Source organism: Pinus tabuliformis, chromosome 1_2 (genome assembly GCF_031772625.1).
Source record: "Pinus tabuliformis cultivar Carrire ecotype Pingquan chromosome 1_2, CPIR1, whole genome shotgun sequence".
NCBI lineage: Eukaryota > Viridiplantae > Streptophyta > Pinopsida > Pinales > Pinaceae > Pinus > Pinus tabuliformis.
Window position 1 is genome coordinate 1337319017 of NC_142298.1, and position 17971 is coordinate 1337336987.

Sequence of the window (17971 nt, forward strand, 5' to 3'; positions counted from 1 at the left end):
TGAAATACTCAAAGCTTTCACTGAATTCCAAATGACCAAAATACCTAGGACCCACAACCTTCATGCACATAGCTTAGCTACATTTGCCAGTACATGTAAATTTCCTTTTGAACCCAACCATTGTTTTACAGCTGAGATAAAACACAGACCCTCTGTCCCAAACAATGTCAAAGATTGGCAAGTGTTTGAGGATGACACACAGATAAACAGTTTCTTAACCTTGCAGCATGAATTTTCAGGTTTGAACATTGATGTTGATTCTGTGAAGGACACACAGCCACTGAGTGAACAGGACCAAACAGCTATATCACTCAAAACAGCAAATCAAATACTCTGTCCAACAACCTTTGACAAGGAAAATATACAAGAACTTAAACAATTGCATTTTGATGAAATAACTGATGTAGAGGCTGATGTCATACAGCTAAAAGACAATTTTCTACCAACAGGCCTAACTCCATTAGAGGACATTTTTGACTCAAATGATGTTCCTAGAAAACCAAAAATGCAACCCCTTAATGCTACCATTGAAGAATGCAACATTGGAACTACTAAAAAACCCAAGATAATAAAATTGTCTGCCTCTTTACCTCCTAACCAGAAGCCTAAATACATTGACCTCTTTAAAGAGTTCCAAGATGTGTTTGCATGGAGTTATGAGGATTTGAAATCCTATGACACCTCTGTTATCCAACACACTATCCCTCTCAAGCCTAATCAAAAGCCATTCAAGCAAAAATTGAGAAGAATTAATCCTATGCTTCTCCCTTCAATTGAGAAAGAGGTGCAAAAAATGTTTAAAGCTGGTATCATAGCACCAATCAGGTTTTCAGACTGGATTTCAAACTTGGTCCCCACAAGAAAGAAAACTGGGGAGATTAGGCTTTGTGTTGATCTAAGGAATTTGAATCAAGTATCCCTTAAAGACAATTATCCCTTACCAAAAATGGATCACATTCTCCAAAGAGTGGTGGGGGCTTCAAGAATCTCATTACTTGATGGATTTTCAGGTTTCAATCAGATCCTTGTCCACCCTGATGATCAAGATAAAATAGCTTTCACAACCCCATGGGGAACTTTCAAATATGTTAAAATGCCTTTTGGGTTGAAAAATGCAGGAGCTACATTTCAGAGAGCAATGGATATTGCTTTTGCTAAAGAGATTCGTGACTTCCTTGTGATTTACCTAGATGACCTAACACCTTTCTCAAAGTCTGACCAAGAACATCTAAAGCACTTGAGACAAATATTCATAACATGTAGGAAATATGGAATTTCCTTAAATCCTAAAAAGTCTCTATTTGGTTTGGAAGAAGGTAAGCTGTTGGGTCATATCATTTCAAAGGATGGCATTAGAATTGACCCAGACAGAATACAGGCCATCTTGCAAATGCCCCATCCAAGAAATATTAAAGAATTACAAGCCTTCTTGGGAAAGATCAACTTTTTAAGGAGATTCATCCCAAACTTAGCAGAACTGATCAGATTACTAAACAACATGCTAAAGAAGGATTCAAAAGTGAAGTGGACAGTAGAAGCAAATCAAGCTTTTGAAGGTATTAAATTGGCCCTCACCCAAACCCCAGTCTTAACAAATCCTCAATTTGACAGAGAATTTATCATTTTCTCTTTTGCCTCCCAGCATACCATTGCTGTTGTCTTATTGCAGAAAGATGATCAAGGGAATGAAAAACCCATTGCTTTCTTTAGTAGAGCCCTTAGAGATGCACCTCTGAAATATCAGATCATGGAAAAACAAGCTTATGCTTTGGTCAAAGCCATCAAAGACTTCAGGATTTACATCCTATATTCCCATGTTATTGCTTATGTACCAAATCCCATTGTGAAAGACATACTGACTCAAGAAAACTTAGAGGGCAGAAGAGGAAAATGGATTGCTAACATTTTAGAATTTGACATTGAAATAAGACCTACAAAACTGATAAAGGGGCAAGGTTTGGCTAAATTGATGTCTGAAGCAAACTTCCAAGCCTTGGACATTAACCAACTGGACAATGAATCGGAGCTGGCGACTCCAAAGATCAATGTAGCCTTTGAACAATCCCTGTGGTATTCTGATATCTGTTATATATTGCAAAACCTGTGTGCTCCCCCAGGATTGTCCAGAACCAAATCTAGATTTTTAAAAATGAAAGCTTCAAAATTTTGTGTTATAGATGGTAATTTACTATGGAAAAATCATGAAGGTATACTGCTGAATTGTTTGAATATGGATGAAACTAACAATGTTATAAAAGAATTCCATGCAGGTGATTGTGGTGGACATTTGTACTGGAAGTCCACTGTGGATAAGATATTAAGGGCAGGTTACTATTGGCCTACTCTCTTCTCTAATGTTAAAAATTTTACCACTTCATGTCACAAGTGTCAAGTGTTTGAGGGAAAAAGAAAGTTACTACCACTTCCCTTAAAGCCTATTGCAACAGAAAGGCCTTTTCAGCAATGGGGTTTGGACTTCATTGGGGAAATTCATCCTTCATCTTCAGGCCAACATAGATGGATTCTAACAGCCACAGATTACTTTACTAAATGGATTGAGGCTGTTCCATGCAGACAAGCAAATGATTCTACTATCATTCAGTTCCTTGAAACCAACATTCTTTCCAGATTTGGTTGTCCTGACAAGATTATAACAGACAATGCTGTTGCTTTCAGATCCAAGAAGATGGTGAACTTTTGCCACAAATTCCACATTACTTTGGGCCATTCTACTGCATATTACCCTCAAGGCAATGGTTTAGCTGAATCATCTAACAAAAGTCTTATCAACATCATTAAGAAGATACTGGAAGAGAATAAGAAAAATTGGCACAAGAAGCTTGTAAATGCCTTGTGGGCAGACAGGCTAACAACCAAAAGATCTATTGGGGTCAGCCCATATGAGTTGGTTTATGGGATGGAAGCCAAATTTCCTTCATCATTAGGGGTCCCTGTCATGAAGCTACTTCAAGAAAGTCAAGCTGAACCAAATGACATGCAAAGAAGAATCAATCAGATTATCTGTTTACAGCAAACCAGAGATCAAGTGTATAACAGAGTTCAGGTCCTACAAGAGAAACTAAAAAAGCCTTTGATAGAAGAACCAAGGCTGAAGATTTCTTCATTGGTGATAAAGTGCTTAAATGGGATTCAAGAAGAGAAGACAAGGGAAAGCATGGCAAATTTGACTCCCTTTGGAGGGGGCCTTTTGTTATTCAAGCAGTACAAGGAAATAACACTTATTTCTTGAAAAATTTGGATGGCACTGAAGCTGAAGAGGGCCCTGTAAATGGCCGGATGTTAAAGCACTATTTTGACTACTTTCCATGCATATAGCATGGCTCTGCCCTGTACATTATCAGTTGTATATAGTTTTTCTTCCAGCATATAGATAGTTCAATTCAAGAAGTTTTGTAAATAAGCAGGAAAAGGCTTTATTTCAGAAGTTCCACAATAGTGACAGATTCCAGTTTTTGAAGTCCAAAGAGAAAGTTTGCAAGTTTTGAGAAGAAGTCAAAAGCCAAGGCAGTCTGACCTGCTGTTCTTGGTCTTTCAAGTAGAAAAACCATCCCCAAGTGGAGCCACTGTTAGCTACCTATACCAATAGGTTTCATTTTTCATGATTGGCAGGGGAAGTGCCAATATGATCTACTTTGGTGATGCAAAGATCTCATATTTTTGTGAAAAACACATATCTACAGTTGGTTGATGCTGTCCTACTTTTGAATGGGTGATCCAACAGTCTAAGCTGGGTCATGCCATATTTCAATTTATTGTTGTAGACTAGAGAAAGAAATCTGTCCAAACTGTTCAATCTTGGCAGATAAGTAGCTAGGTAGAGAATGAAGGTTCCCAACTGTTTAATCTGGGGCCTTGGAAGTAATAAGGCTAGCCTTAGATAGAAAATCAAAAGGAAAAACCAAAGGAAAAGAAAAGGCACATGAGGGTTTGCAAGTCTAAGTGCACCCTCCTTGAAGTAACAAAAAATGCTAGGCAATAGAAAGGGTAGGTAGATGGGGTTGCAGAAGCATGATTTCTTTCATATCACTGGCCTAAGCAAAGGAAACACATGGTGGCCAGTGCAGATCCTCCTATTCAGCAGTTTTGTAGCAGCAAAATGAAGCATGTCTAACTTCCCAATCATCCCCCATCAAACTCTTTGCTAACATCCCAATAACACCTTTGTTCATGAGAGAAATCAAACTCATTGATTGATCCTTGTTGCATAAAGAGCCACATTTCCTGTGTAAAAATCTTTTCATTTTGATCTACTCCCTAACTAAGTTTGTTTCCTAAAAAACTTAGTATCTATCACTTCCCATTCATATTCCCCTCCAATACTAACTACTAACTCTATCTACATTTAACTCCCTATGTTCCCCTTTCCCTATTACCATAACACTATTGTGTATAAAAAACCCAAAAATATGTATATTCCCTTCCCCTAGGCAATATAGCCTAATAGTCCTAAAGGATTGAAGTGCTAAGAAATCAAAGCGCTAAAGGAAAGACAACGCTAATATAGTGTTTTGGGAATTAAATCAAGATCTGCTTGATTTATAGCCCTAACCCCCTTTTTTGCAAAAATGTAAAAAACCCCTTTCCGCCAACAAAACATTGTAAAAACCCAAAAACCCATATTTTCTTTGATCTCCAAAGTCCCGCCCAAGCGCGTTTTTCCATAAAAATCAATTGTTTATTCTTTGCTTCCCCACCGTATTGTCCTACCATGTTTTCCACCCATTGCCCGTCGGATCTGGGCCCTCCCATCCGACGGCTTATATCAATATCGGGCCGCCCCCGATGTCCGGACGATAGCACCCAAAAAATGTCAGAGGGTGACGTCAGGGCTCGGCCACGCGTCGCTCCCAAATCGTATCGGGAGGCCGCCTGCCAAAACCGCTCCCGTACTATGAGCGGTCCGATGGAACCGCTTACCGCTTTGGTTTACTGCCTGCCCACGTCACGCCCACGTCATGCCAAGTCGGCCCCGAATCAGCGCTAAGCCTGCCATTGCTCCACTCTGTCTGCCACCTCAGCAATTCCCGTGGACCGCTCACAGGCCGCCACGTCACCTTTTCGTACCCGACCCCACCCGATGACATCATGCTGACGTCATCCAAAAAACGCACCAAAAGCCCAAAATGTCCATATTTTCGCCAAAATTCGCGTTTTTTTTCCATTTTTCACCAAAAGTCTACTGTGCTCTCTGCATGTAATTTACGACCATTTCGCCGCCAACCTGCAGAAATTGATTTAAAGACCGTGGGCGCCCTCAATTCACCTGCATTGCCACCATTGCCAGAGTTTACCAGGTATTTACCAAAATCTCCCCTCTGCACCTGGTTTTTTGCATAATTCACCAAAACAAGCGAAAAAAGAGAGAAAAACACTGTAATTACCAGCAAATTCTCCGTGACTACCATTTATCTCCAACTATAAGGCCGAATTTACCTACAGAAGTCCCCATTGAGCCGAATTTCCACAAATTTACAGTCAGTTTGCACATTCGCAAACTGAAACCTCTGTTGCACAATTTCACCGGGAAAACAGATCTTAAGTCCCAGCATTTGCTCATTAGACTTTTTAGGAGCATTTCAACTTGTTTTCACCATAATTCACCCTGTTTCCTCTGTAAATTGCCCTGCTACTGCAAAATTCATTGCCCTGTATCGTTGTGCCCAGAAAAACAGGTTCTAATACAATTCAAAGTACCAAAACCATGGAGACACCAGTTGCATTGAATGTGACACCTCTAAATGCCCCACAAAGAGAGCTAGAGTGGCTGCCCTTGGCTGACAGAGACTACCAAATGGCAGAGGGAATCCCAGACTATAGCAAGTACCACATTCATGTACTCAATGACCTTAAAGCCAAACATCTCAGTGGGAATGATATCCTAGGGATTTGGGACTCCAACTTGCCTATTTTCAATCTCCCTCAAGTCAATATCCTCCCAGACTTGATACACAGATGCAGTGCCAACTATGACCCCTGTCAGAGAGCTGTCCTCAATTCCTCAGGCTCAGTTTTGTTCCATGTCACCCCTGAGGCCATAAATGAAATGCTACACTTTCATACTTCAAGGCCATTGACTCCCCTCTCCATCATGGATTTGATAAAGAAAGGAGGCAAGTTGTCCAGTGCCCAAATTGTAAAGATCAATCAATTATTCATTCAATCAGGCTCTGAAACTATGAGGTATCCCCCTATTGGAAATGTGTATCTGAATGAGTTGGGCAAAATGCTTGTGGATATGATCAGTTATGTCCTGGGATACAGAACATCTGAGGATGTTGATGAAACCATTCTGGCCATGCTATCCATCTTCTCCCCTGGAAAGCCTCCTGCTGTTCACTATGACTATGCTGCTTACATTGCCAATAAGATTCATGAGCAATTGATGAATCTAGAGAGGGAGAGGATATTTAGGTATACTTCTTATATCTATCACATGTTTCTATTCTATCAGCCTGATAGCTTCCCTATTACTCTCAAGAAGCTTGATGCCCAAGGGAACCCAAGGTCTGTAGTGTTTTGGTCTTCAATTTTCCATCATATATCTTTTTCACCATATAACTACTGTGAATTCATAGACCTGTTTATCCATCCAGCCATGTCCTTGCTGTTGAGTGCCCCTCCTCCAAGATTAATAGATGAGATGCAAAGGATTCTCCAGCTCTCAAAGGCCTACAGCATTGGGGATTGGTACTTTTACCAAACCATACAGTGATCAGAATATATGGTTGTGAGCTAGCCCCATATAGGCTGCCAAGATATGTCCCTATGAGACTCTTTGCCTTAGAGTATTTCAGGCAGTTTGGAAATGCAGACATGGTCCATTTCCACAGCAAAAACAAGAAGGTGCAACTAAAAGTCAGAAATCAGCTAGGCCCATTCATTTATAATAAAAGAGAAGAGGCATGGCAAGAAGCAGATAAGATCCTGCAATGCCTTGGATTGCAAACTAGTTTCCTCTGGATACCCTATGATCCAAATCACTTCATTAGCCTTAGAAGGGTCAAGTATAAATTGGCTAGCTATGATCATGTCAGGCTGCCCCATATTGAAAAATATGCCAATCTGTTAAGATGGAAAGAGGGCACATTAGAAGAAGCAAGTACTAAAGAGGAAATTCTACAAAAAGAAGCAAAGAATCTTGAGAAGGAAGCTGACTTGGAAAATTGTGGGCAGGTTTCCTCTTCTTATCAAGTTCAACTTGGAGCAGCTACCTCATCCTCTACAGCCCCCCAGCAGGCAGCTAAAACTACTCCTCAGGCAGCCAGCAAAGGTAAAGAAAAAGAGATGGAACAGGAGCAGCCACCCCCTACAGCAGAACAGCAGAAAGAGCAGCCCAAACAGCAAGAGGAAATGGCTGAGGCCCCAATATCTACAGAGCAGCAGGCTCAAGAAAGTGTGCCTCCAAGGCAGGAAACAGTAGTGGAGGCCTCGGTGCTCCAAACTCCACTAAATGAAGAAAGAAGCAGGAAGAGGGATAGAGAGCAGGAAACTCCCCTCACTACATCAACAAGTCAACAAGGGGAGAAAAGGCAAAGATTAAATCCCCTTTCTGAAGAAGAGATGCCTATTGGGCCATCCATGGGTATGGGCCCCCCTAGCATGGAAGCATCTGCCAGTTCCTTCCAACAGGAACAAGAAAGAACAATTGGAGGAGAGGTCAGCTCCTCAAGCCAGCAAAGGAGGGTCGAAACAAGCATAAAGCATCAATTTATTGATATCAAGAAGAGAAATGAGCCAGTCAGACTCCAGCTGTACAATCACTTGCTCAAAATGGCTCCCACAAACCAGCAGAGGCTTATGTCAGCATATGACATGACAAAGGGAAAAATGACTATGAGTCATTTCATGCCTACTATGTTGCAGCCACAGTCAGCTGCAGATTACATAAGGACCAACCTTGAGGTACTTGCAAAAGACATCCACCCAATGGACCAGATAGAGCTTCACAAGCAAACGGGTGAGATGGTCTATTCCACTCTGGCAGACAAGACTTTTCTTGCACACAAATTGCAAAACAGTCTTCATAATGCAACTGCCCAACTCGAATTGGAGAAGGCGTCCTCTCAGGCCAAAGACAACAGTATTAGGTCTTTGGAAGACATCATTATAGAGCTTGGGCATGACCCAAGTGATCCCAAAGCTGTGCAGACATTACTGAAGGAAAAAGAGGCAGATATAGCAGCTTTGAGGAAGATGGTAAAAATTCCAGCAACCCTTCACCCTCAAACAGAAGATGTTGCTCAGCAGAGGAAGGACCAAGATGTAGCAGCCATGCTGCTAACACTACACAAACAATTGGTACAAATAGAAGGGAAATTGGTAGAAACAGAGGCTGCACTACAGGAAGCCCTGAAGCAGAAAGAGGGAGGCAAGACATCTCAGCCCCCTCAACCAGTGATCAACCTTGAGGAGCCCCCTCAAATTCTCACTCCTCCCACAGGACAGACAGCTGGAACAGGCCCATCAACATCAGCACCAGCAACAACATCAGAATAGGCTCCAAGCCTTGATATGTAGAAGATGATGAAGGAGATTCAAGTTCTAGAGGCCCAGATGGCAGAGCTAAATGAGGCCAAGGAGAAATTGGCCACGCTTAATGAAAAATATGACAAATCAAAGCAAACTGTAGCTGAAAGAACAAGAGAAGTAAGAGCTCTTGAGAAAAAGATAAAAGAACTAGAGAAAGAGCTCTCTCTTGACAAAGTGGTGGCTGAGATCAAGAAAGTATTGTGGGCCAATATTGTTCAATCCATAATAGACCAATGGCAATACATAGAAACCATTCATGTGCACATGGACCTCATAGGCAGGGCATACAAGGAAAGTCAAAGAGCAAGGGCATCTCTAGGCACTATGCCTGAGATAGCCAATAGGATGATCAATGTCCTGAACAACCGCACAGGCCCTCAGCTGGCAGCAATAGGAATCCCCAATAGAACTGACACCATCTTACTGATAAAGAGGGTCCTCACTTTACGAAATCTTGTGCAAACATTAGATAGAAGATGCCAGGAAATGCAAACAGAGGTGAACAAGTTCACAGAGAAGTTCATAGCATTGCATAGCAGAGGCCTTCCCAGCCTACTAAACAGTGCAGGTAGGTTGCTATCCCATGAAAATTATGCCAAAAGGGTAAATATATTTGCCACAAATCAGATCACTGCAGGATCAAGTACCCCAGAGGAAACAGGGCCTATATCTGGATAGAGCCTCTATGAGAAAATAGAAAATTTATTTTTTATCATGAATGAGATCAGACATCTGTTTGAAGTGCCTCCTAATTACTACAAATATACTGAGGTAGATGAAACACTAGGCACAATTTTGAGACATTAGTTGCCTACACAGGAATGGTGGACCAGCATGATACAGACATTGCTGTGAAAAAATAGGTTTTCATCAAATTTCTACATCAAAATATAGATCATCATGTTCAGACAGGTGATATATTCACTATGACTGTAAAAGAGTGGACTGAGCCAACTCAGCAAAGCAATTTGGCCACTAAAGCAACACTGACAGGTGCAGATGACAGGGCCGAGAAAGCTACAGCACGACAGAACATTAAAGGCATATCATTCAGAATTAATGCAGAGCGCTCAACCGACTCAGTGGCCTCCAAAAGTCAAAAAGGTTTCTGACAGAACTGAAGGGTATTCATTGTATATTTAGAATAGCAATAACTTTCTTATCTGCTATTTCTGAAAGTTGGTGAACGCAGTTATTGAACAAATGACTCAGCGTTCAGATATTTTGTAAAAACTATTGTATATATTTCCCCTCGCATAAGCTTGCTGGGGTTGTTGATTTTCTCTTCTAGAGAACTTATGCTGTAAATTTCAGACTTTTAATACAGGGAGCTGATGGAATTTCTAAAGTTCTGAGTTGTTTTGATGTGTTGTGGTGCGATTGCTTACTGCTACAGGATTCCTGCATATTTCATGGCACAATAAGTTTCTTGAACCTTCTTGTTATGTATTTCATTCTATCATAATCCGCTCATGCTCTATATTTCACTGTTTAATAGCACAGAAAAAGAATAGTTCATGATTTATTCATTAAATACCCTGGACTCAATCTATGTTGTTATGAATGTTTTCCTCCAGTATTAGTTATGAAAGTGTAATTCTTAATTGCTTCACCTTCAGACTAAAACTTCATAGTGAGTATTATTCAGGAATTCAAACCTGCTCCTGAGTGATATATCCCTTTCTCACATCACCAGCTTAGTGGAAGATTCTTAATTGCCTCTCACTGGCTAGACACACTTCATCTTCACAAATTTTAAGTTTGTTTCATGATATATCTATATGGCCCTGCAGTTCTAGCAATCCTACTCAATATCTCAAACAACTCATAATCACAGACTCCATCGTCCAATGTACTGAAACCCTCTGAAGATCTCATCTAAGCTACTGGAAGACATCATTCAACCAAAATTTTAAAACAAAACCCTTACCTCATAACTAGCCTAAGATCCTCAAAAACAAAGCTAAAACTGAAAGAGAGAGCCCTCTCTGATTACAGGTAGGCTCGAACCTGTAATCCAAAGCTTGGTTAGTGGTTACCTCGGCCATATTCCCTCAGGAGTCAAAGGGAACAACCTGGGTGTTAACAGATGGCAGAACGAGCCCATCAAGCCCCAGGGGCTCAGAAAAGCAGGGAATAAAGCACAGAATGCAAAAAGGAAACCATGAAATGAAAGAGCTCAGGTTTAGCTCCTACCTGGTCCAGACGGCGCCGAGAATTGTCCACAGAATCTCCCGAAATCAGCTGATGAAAATCGAGGGGGAAAACACCTCCAAAGCTCCAACAAACCAAGTTCAAATGAAATGGTAAAATGAGAGGTAAGAAAACACTTTTAATTACTTTTACGTAGTTCGAAGTAAAGTATTAGCGTTTTAATCTCATTTTCAAAGCAAATATTGTTCATTTCTAACTAGTTTGATGAAGCAGTTGAAAAACATAGTACTATCTTTAGAAGGACAAAGCTATCTATGGTAAAAATCAAAACAAGACCACTTAATCGAGCAGTTTTAGCACATAGTTCAAGCTCGTTAAAAAATAAACATAAGACATGAGCAAATGTTTCCACCCGCGTTTAAGCTCATTAAAAAATGAACTATTCCCCAGTAAATAACCACCGTGAATGAAGCATCTTCAGCCATTAAAGCCTTGGTCGTGTTTGCACTGTCACCTCCACTTTTCCATTGGCCGATCATTCACCTCCATTTGATTGTTTACCCATTTTGAGGAACAGCTGCGAAGAGTGATTTCACTAGCCATCCTTGTGACACTGTCGTGATTGGAAAATTCCAAACCTTACCTGGAATCAGCTGCTACCCGTTTTTATCACTCGTTCCTCAAAAGACGAGTCTTCTTTAAGCTCTTTTCATCTGACTCATAAGATATGAAAAGATTGCCGAGTTTTGGCCTTCCAGCTCGTTAAAGCGACCAGAAGTGCTATTCCTCCTCTAGATTTTAATCTTTTTGGACCTGAGGGATTATTGCACAAAAAGATCGAGCGCTTGTTTTGTTCGGCTCGTTAAAACTATCGAAAACTCATCCCTTCTGTATTGTTTTATACTTTTTCGAACTTAAGGGATTAGATGACGAAAAAGGAACTTTGGAGTTACCTTTACGTACCTTTTCAGACTCTCTAAAAATGAAAAGGACCGAGTTATCTTTGTCGTTAGACTCGTTAAAAAGATTAATAGCGACAAACTTGTCTTTAGGCAAGAACAAGTTTCACTATCGCTAGGCTCGTTAAAACATAGCGATAGGTTTGCCCGAAGGGAAAATTATAGAACAAGCATATGTTATCCTCCTCAAGCTTGACAAAAATAAAGAGGTACTGGTCAGCAATGACTGGGGAAAAATTGGGAAGAAAACTCAAAGAAACTTTGTTGGTAGCAAGTCGCTCTTGAACATGACACTTCCACTCCGTGCCAGAATCGGGTTGGGTTGTTTCATTCACCGGTCACATCACCATGGTCACGCCATACCATCCACATTTGGGGTAAATGCTACTGATCCATCACATAAGTGTCGCTGACATGTTCAAGAGAAGTCATCTAGAGAAGTCACCCGTGTCCCATCCACTACCATACATTATACTTCATTCTTTAATGACCCCCACCCCGAACCATATATCACCAGATCGTTTTCGCCTCCATCAAAATCATTTGCTCCATTCCGTGTTATTGATGTGGGATTCATTAAGGCCCTCCTTTGACGGATCACTTCTTGTCGACATCAGCTCATTATCCAAGAAGTTGATCTAGGAACAACCCCTTCAGTACTTTGAAGCTTGCATGCCTCAATGGCAAGTTTCTCACTTCCGGCGACAGGTATACATCAATGACCTTCGACCGAAAGATTTTGCGTGGTGTTCGATGCCAAGTCCTTTATTCACACCACGTGAATTGTACTACAGTACCTTGAGGGTCATTATCATTATCGGTGATTCCTCTCGCGCTTGTTAACAGTTTACATCATTGACTAGTAATCAAGCGATGTCTTTCCATGTTCGACTTCAAAACATCTCTCACATGGATCGACTTGTACTTCGAGTGAAGATCGGACGAGATTGAAGACCCCGGATCTAGTTTCATCCATCTGGGCTGCGATATATATTCAGGAAAAATAAAGACATTGAAATGTATAGCATTACAGCACAGATAATCATCCTACCAAAAGGATGATGATTTCATCAGAATCATCAGTCTACCATCAGACGATTGTCTGTCCTATGTACATAAAAATGAATTTATAAAGCTGAGCATGGGAATGCCCACCTCAGCTAGATCATGAAAACAATATGAAGATAATATATTGTATTGTATCTTATTACAGGTCTCCTCCCAGCATTGAAAGAACATCGGATCCTCCTAATAAAGCATTTCACCCGATAAATGGTCTCATACTTTAGGGGGCAAATGTTATAGACATTTTTGTGCCTTACAGCTATAAGCATGAAATGTCCATAAACCAAGGGATCCTAAGTCCCTAAAGGTGTTGTTCCAGCTTCTAAAGAAACAAGGTCAACAAATTACAGCTTCTCCCAGAAGTTCTCCACCAGAAACTGCTCAGAACTAGTCAAATCAGGATCATTTCAGCTGCTCCACTAGCTAGATGCGTTGCAAAGCACCCAAATACACTGGCTAGGTGCATTTCAATGCACTTGAATGCACTACCAGGGTGCGTTGAGCGGGAAATGACAAGTGGCAGAGTCATTCCACGAGGTGGAGAGACAATGGAAGCTTCCAGAATCTTCTCCAATGACACTTGCCTCACTGAATTCGACCAGTGATGAGTAAGAGGCTCTCAGTCTCCAAGTGGAAGCAAGAACTGACAGAGAGAGGCCACTAATCAATTCATGAGCTGACTCATCCTCTTTGCATACATCTATATATGGATCCCTCACCAAGAGATCCAGAGGCTGGAATTTTGTACATTGCAGAGAATTGTTGTTGGTTTTGAGATAGATATCAGAGTATTGGGTGATTTATGCTTTGTTGGAGGTGAAGAAGGGATTCTATGCTAGGAGGTTGATGCTGGATCAGGAATCATCGGTTGTAACTCCTCCTGGATCTTCTTGTTTTATCAATAAAACTATTTGAGTTTCTCCTACATGCTTGTATATCACTGATGTTTGTTATATTCGTATGTTTAGCTTAAAACTGATCCTAAGCTTTTTATGAACATAAATCCATGTCTTTGTGTAGTTTCCTCCTTCTGTGATCTTGCAGGAACTTGGTGACGCTGGGCAAGTAAGGGAGCAGATAGCTGGAAGCTGTCAAAGAGAAGGGAGATTGGATCAAAGGACTAGCGCAAGACACAGGTTGGTTCATCCTATTCCTCTTCGTTTATAGTTCATAAAGGAGAATACAAGAGTAGTTTTCCCTGTTTGTTTCTGAGGTCTCTGTCACAACCCAGTGGGATAGGGTCGTTCTGAATAGACACTTTTCCCGATAACAACGTCAGCTAGACTCACTTGGATTTTCTAGGGGGTTCTCTCCACTCGAGACGGTTAAGTGGAGGAACTTGTGCCAGTCTATTCATTAAGCAGGTTGCCGGGGTAACTGTTCCAACCACCATTTCTATATTGAACTCTGCGACGTTGGATTTCATCACCAACTAGTGTTTTCAGTACGGAAAGTTACTGTTTGTGTGTGTTTGATCTCCTAGATTCTTTAGGCGTGTGATTCAAATTTGTTTGGTTCTTTAGAGACTTTAGGTGCTTTTCATTGAGATTTTACTTTGTTTGCGTGTGATGTAGTTAAAAGTTTTTAACTGTCGCTGAATTACCAAAGCAGTCCCGTAGACTTCGGGGCCAATCTCCTGAGTTTGTAAACATGGCTGAGTTACTGAGGAAGTCCCGTAGACTTTGGGGCCAACCTCCTGAGGAAGTACCGAGCCAGCTCGAAGGCTTCAAAGTCCTCGTAACTCCTAGAGACAGTAGAGTTGCGTCACCTGAAGAAGGAGAATCTTCTTTGATAGTACATCCTGATTTTCAACCATTAGTGGCAAATTATAATCCACAATCAGTGTCTGCTTCCGAAGTTACTGGTAGCTTTTCATCTACTAGTGATATAGGTGAGGAACCTGAAATATCCGAGCCTGAAAGTGAATTTGCTGCTACTCCGACATCGGGGCTTGTTTCTCCAGCTTCTAGTGGTCCTGGTTCACCTAGGGTAGAAAGAGTAATCACCCAAGATCTTCCTTCTGGACTTATTGCTATTGAAGAACTTGCTCCGGAAGAAGAAGTAGGCATCCCTATCCCTGAAAATCAACCTGTTATTGAGCTAAGGGAGCGTGAATCAATTTTTTACAGTCCACCTAGGAGCAATTCTTGGTATCTTTCTTTGACTAATTTTTTAGAAAACTCAGGGTTAATTTTTTCACCACCTCGTGCTCCTTATCACCCAACACCTAGAGGTTATTATCCTTCGTTAAATATGTCGAATTAGTCATCCATGTTTACTCAATCGCCCGAATCCTTTTTGTACGGCGGTCCTTCTGTTCCCTCCAGGTATCAATCACTTTCTGGTACTTTTTCTGGAGCATCTTCTCAACCCATTGAGCAAGGGTTATTAACTGGAAGCAATGGTACTAAGCCGTTGAGTGTAGAAGACATTATTATGATGTTAGGTTCTATTCCCAATCCTCAACCTCAAGGTGGCCAGTTACTGCCTGGGCGGCAGCCTCAATTCTCGCCTGGGGGGCAACCTCAAGGTACACAATTTGCTTCTGGGGAGCAACCTCAAGGACAGTACATACCTACGGGACAGTACGTTCCTCAAGGTCAACCCCAGTCTCAATATGTACCCCAAGGTCAACACCAGTATCAATTTATACCTCAAGGTCAACACCAGTATCAGTATGTGCCTCAAGGGTATCAACCCCAAGGTCAGTACTCGAACCAAGGTTTCCAACCACCCTCCAGTCAAACGTATGTTCAAGGAACGGGAAATGTACCTTTCAATTATCAATCCTACCCTCAACCCAGTCATGGTCCTCAGTATTCTCAACCTGTTATGGGTCAGTACCCCGGAATGAATATAGTGTGGGATCCATCACAAACTCAACAGGTGTTGCAGCCAAATGTACAGTTGTCATCTCAAACTGGACAACCCTTAGTTTCTGGTACACCCCAGCAACCAGTCCAGTGTAATATTCAAACTTCTGTACCTTTGGTATTTTCTCAGCCTGGGCCTAGTACACCTCGTACTCCGCCTCAAACGACTGCTACAACTGCCGCAACATCTGTTCAATCTACCCCACCTACTTCTGGAGTATCGACAGCTCCGGTTTCTATTGTTCCTGTATCTACTCCTCAGACATCTTTACCACCGTCTGGATCTACGATTCAAACTTTGGTTCAGATGCTTGTAGGACAACCTAGTTCAAGTACGGTTGTCACAAGTCAACCACACTTTACTTATCAACTGTACCAGGGACATACCAATTTGGTCCTGCTGTGCAGCAGCCAGTCTATCAGTATCAACCGTATCCTGGGTACACTTATCAACAACCCCAGTACGGTCCGGTTAATCCTAGTTTTCCGGGAGGATACAATATCCCAAACGCAATTCCTATTCCTAGTTATCCTAGATATCCTCCTCCCGGGGTTGGTCTCATGACCCAGAGTTTTAGGGATCCTAATCAACAGTTACCATTTATCGCAACTTTGGACTTACCTGACTTGTCGTGCCTAACGAACGATCCCATTAATTATCTTCCGTTTTGGCCGCCAATGCCGAATAAGTTGCCCAGTGATATTCCTAAGTTCGAAGGTAAATCAGGAGAGGACCCGTCGAACCATGTGATGACTTACCACCTCTGGTGTGCGTCTAACTCCATTTCAGATGATTCAATCCGTCTTAGACTTTTCCAGCGCACTCTAATTGGTCTCGCGGCCAAATGGTACATTGAGTTACCGCGAGGCACTTTTTATAATTTTAGTCAGTTAGCTACCTCGTTTTTAACTCATTTTTAGTTGCCAGTCCGATATGACAATGGCACGGAATTGTTAAATTCGTTAAAACAATCGACATCCACTTACATTTTAGATCATATCCATGAGTGGAGACGTCGACGACGTTTAGTGAAGGTGTTTATTCTGGATCAGATCTTGGCCGAGTGGTTTGTAAAATCTTTGTTGCCAAAGATCACTGAAGGTGTTGCTAAAGCCGGAGTTGTTATTGAGGAGCAAGTAATTGCTCAAGCATAGTACCTTGACTTGGTCTATACTCAGTAAGGTACGTTACACGAGAAAATCCCCGATCTTCCCAAGCAAAATCAAATCGCTGCAGCTCCTTCGGGATCTCATGCCGCCGATGGTATGATTGGCACGGTTAACACTAAAAGTAAGAAGAAATCTTCCAAGAATTCTTCTCCCATCATAACCTTGCCTGATTCCCCAACAGGAGATTCTTCTGCAGAGATTTTCGCCGATATTCACGTTGTAGAGTCATCTACAGCCAAATCAAAATCCGGTGGGAAGAAGAAAGGAAAGAAGAAGAATAAAACAGACAAAAGTTCAAAGGAGAAACCTGAAAAGGTGGAATCCAATGATGAAAAGCGCAAACCTCGTTATCCTTGTCTCATTTGTGACGATGAACATTTTACAAGAGACTGCCCTCATTGTGCAGAGGTTGCAAAGATTGTCAAAGGCTCCCAAACTCCTGCTGTTTTGAAGGATCCTTTTCCAGCTCAAGATAGTAAGATGATAGGTTCGTCCTCGAGTGCCAATGAAGAACCCATACTGATGATGTCCCATGTTAGGATTGCGACTCGATCGCAAGATTATGGTAGTAAAAGTCCTATTGATGGTAAAGAACCAGAATCTTCTCATTCTAATCCATCAACCTCAGCTCCCGGTTCCGATCCACTACAGATCGAGAAACCTAATCCAGACTTGGTAATCAAACCGCCCACCAAGGGTATACTTTGAAAGTCAGCTTTCAATCCACATGCGAGAGCGGCTCAGAATTATAACATTGTTGAGGATTTAGTTGTTTCACCCTCAGCAATGTCAGCTTTAGAAGTGCTGCAATCATGTCCAGCACAACGTAAATTACTTCTGTTGGCTATAGGAGCTATTGATGTTCAGGACTCGAACCTAATAATTTTCTATCTAGAAAATAGTACATCGCGTTTTCCTCATCAAATGGCTTTCCAGATTTCAGTGATAGTAAAAAACAGGCCTATTCATCGGACTGTAATTGATGAGGGACCCTCAACGTGTATTATGTCGATACAATGTTGGAGATCGCTTGGTTCTCCTTCGCTAAACCAATCCCCGACGATTCTAAAGGCCTTTGATGACCGTGGGTTTCATCCTTTTGGCATTCTATAGGATTTTCCTATAGGGGTTGAAGGAAAAACCGTTAGTCTAGATGTGGAGGTGATTGATGCCCCTCTAGATTACAACCTTCTCTTGGGT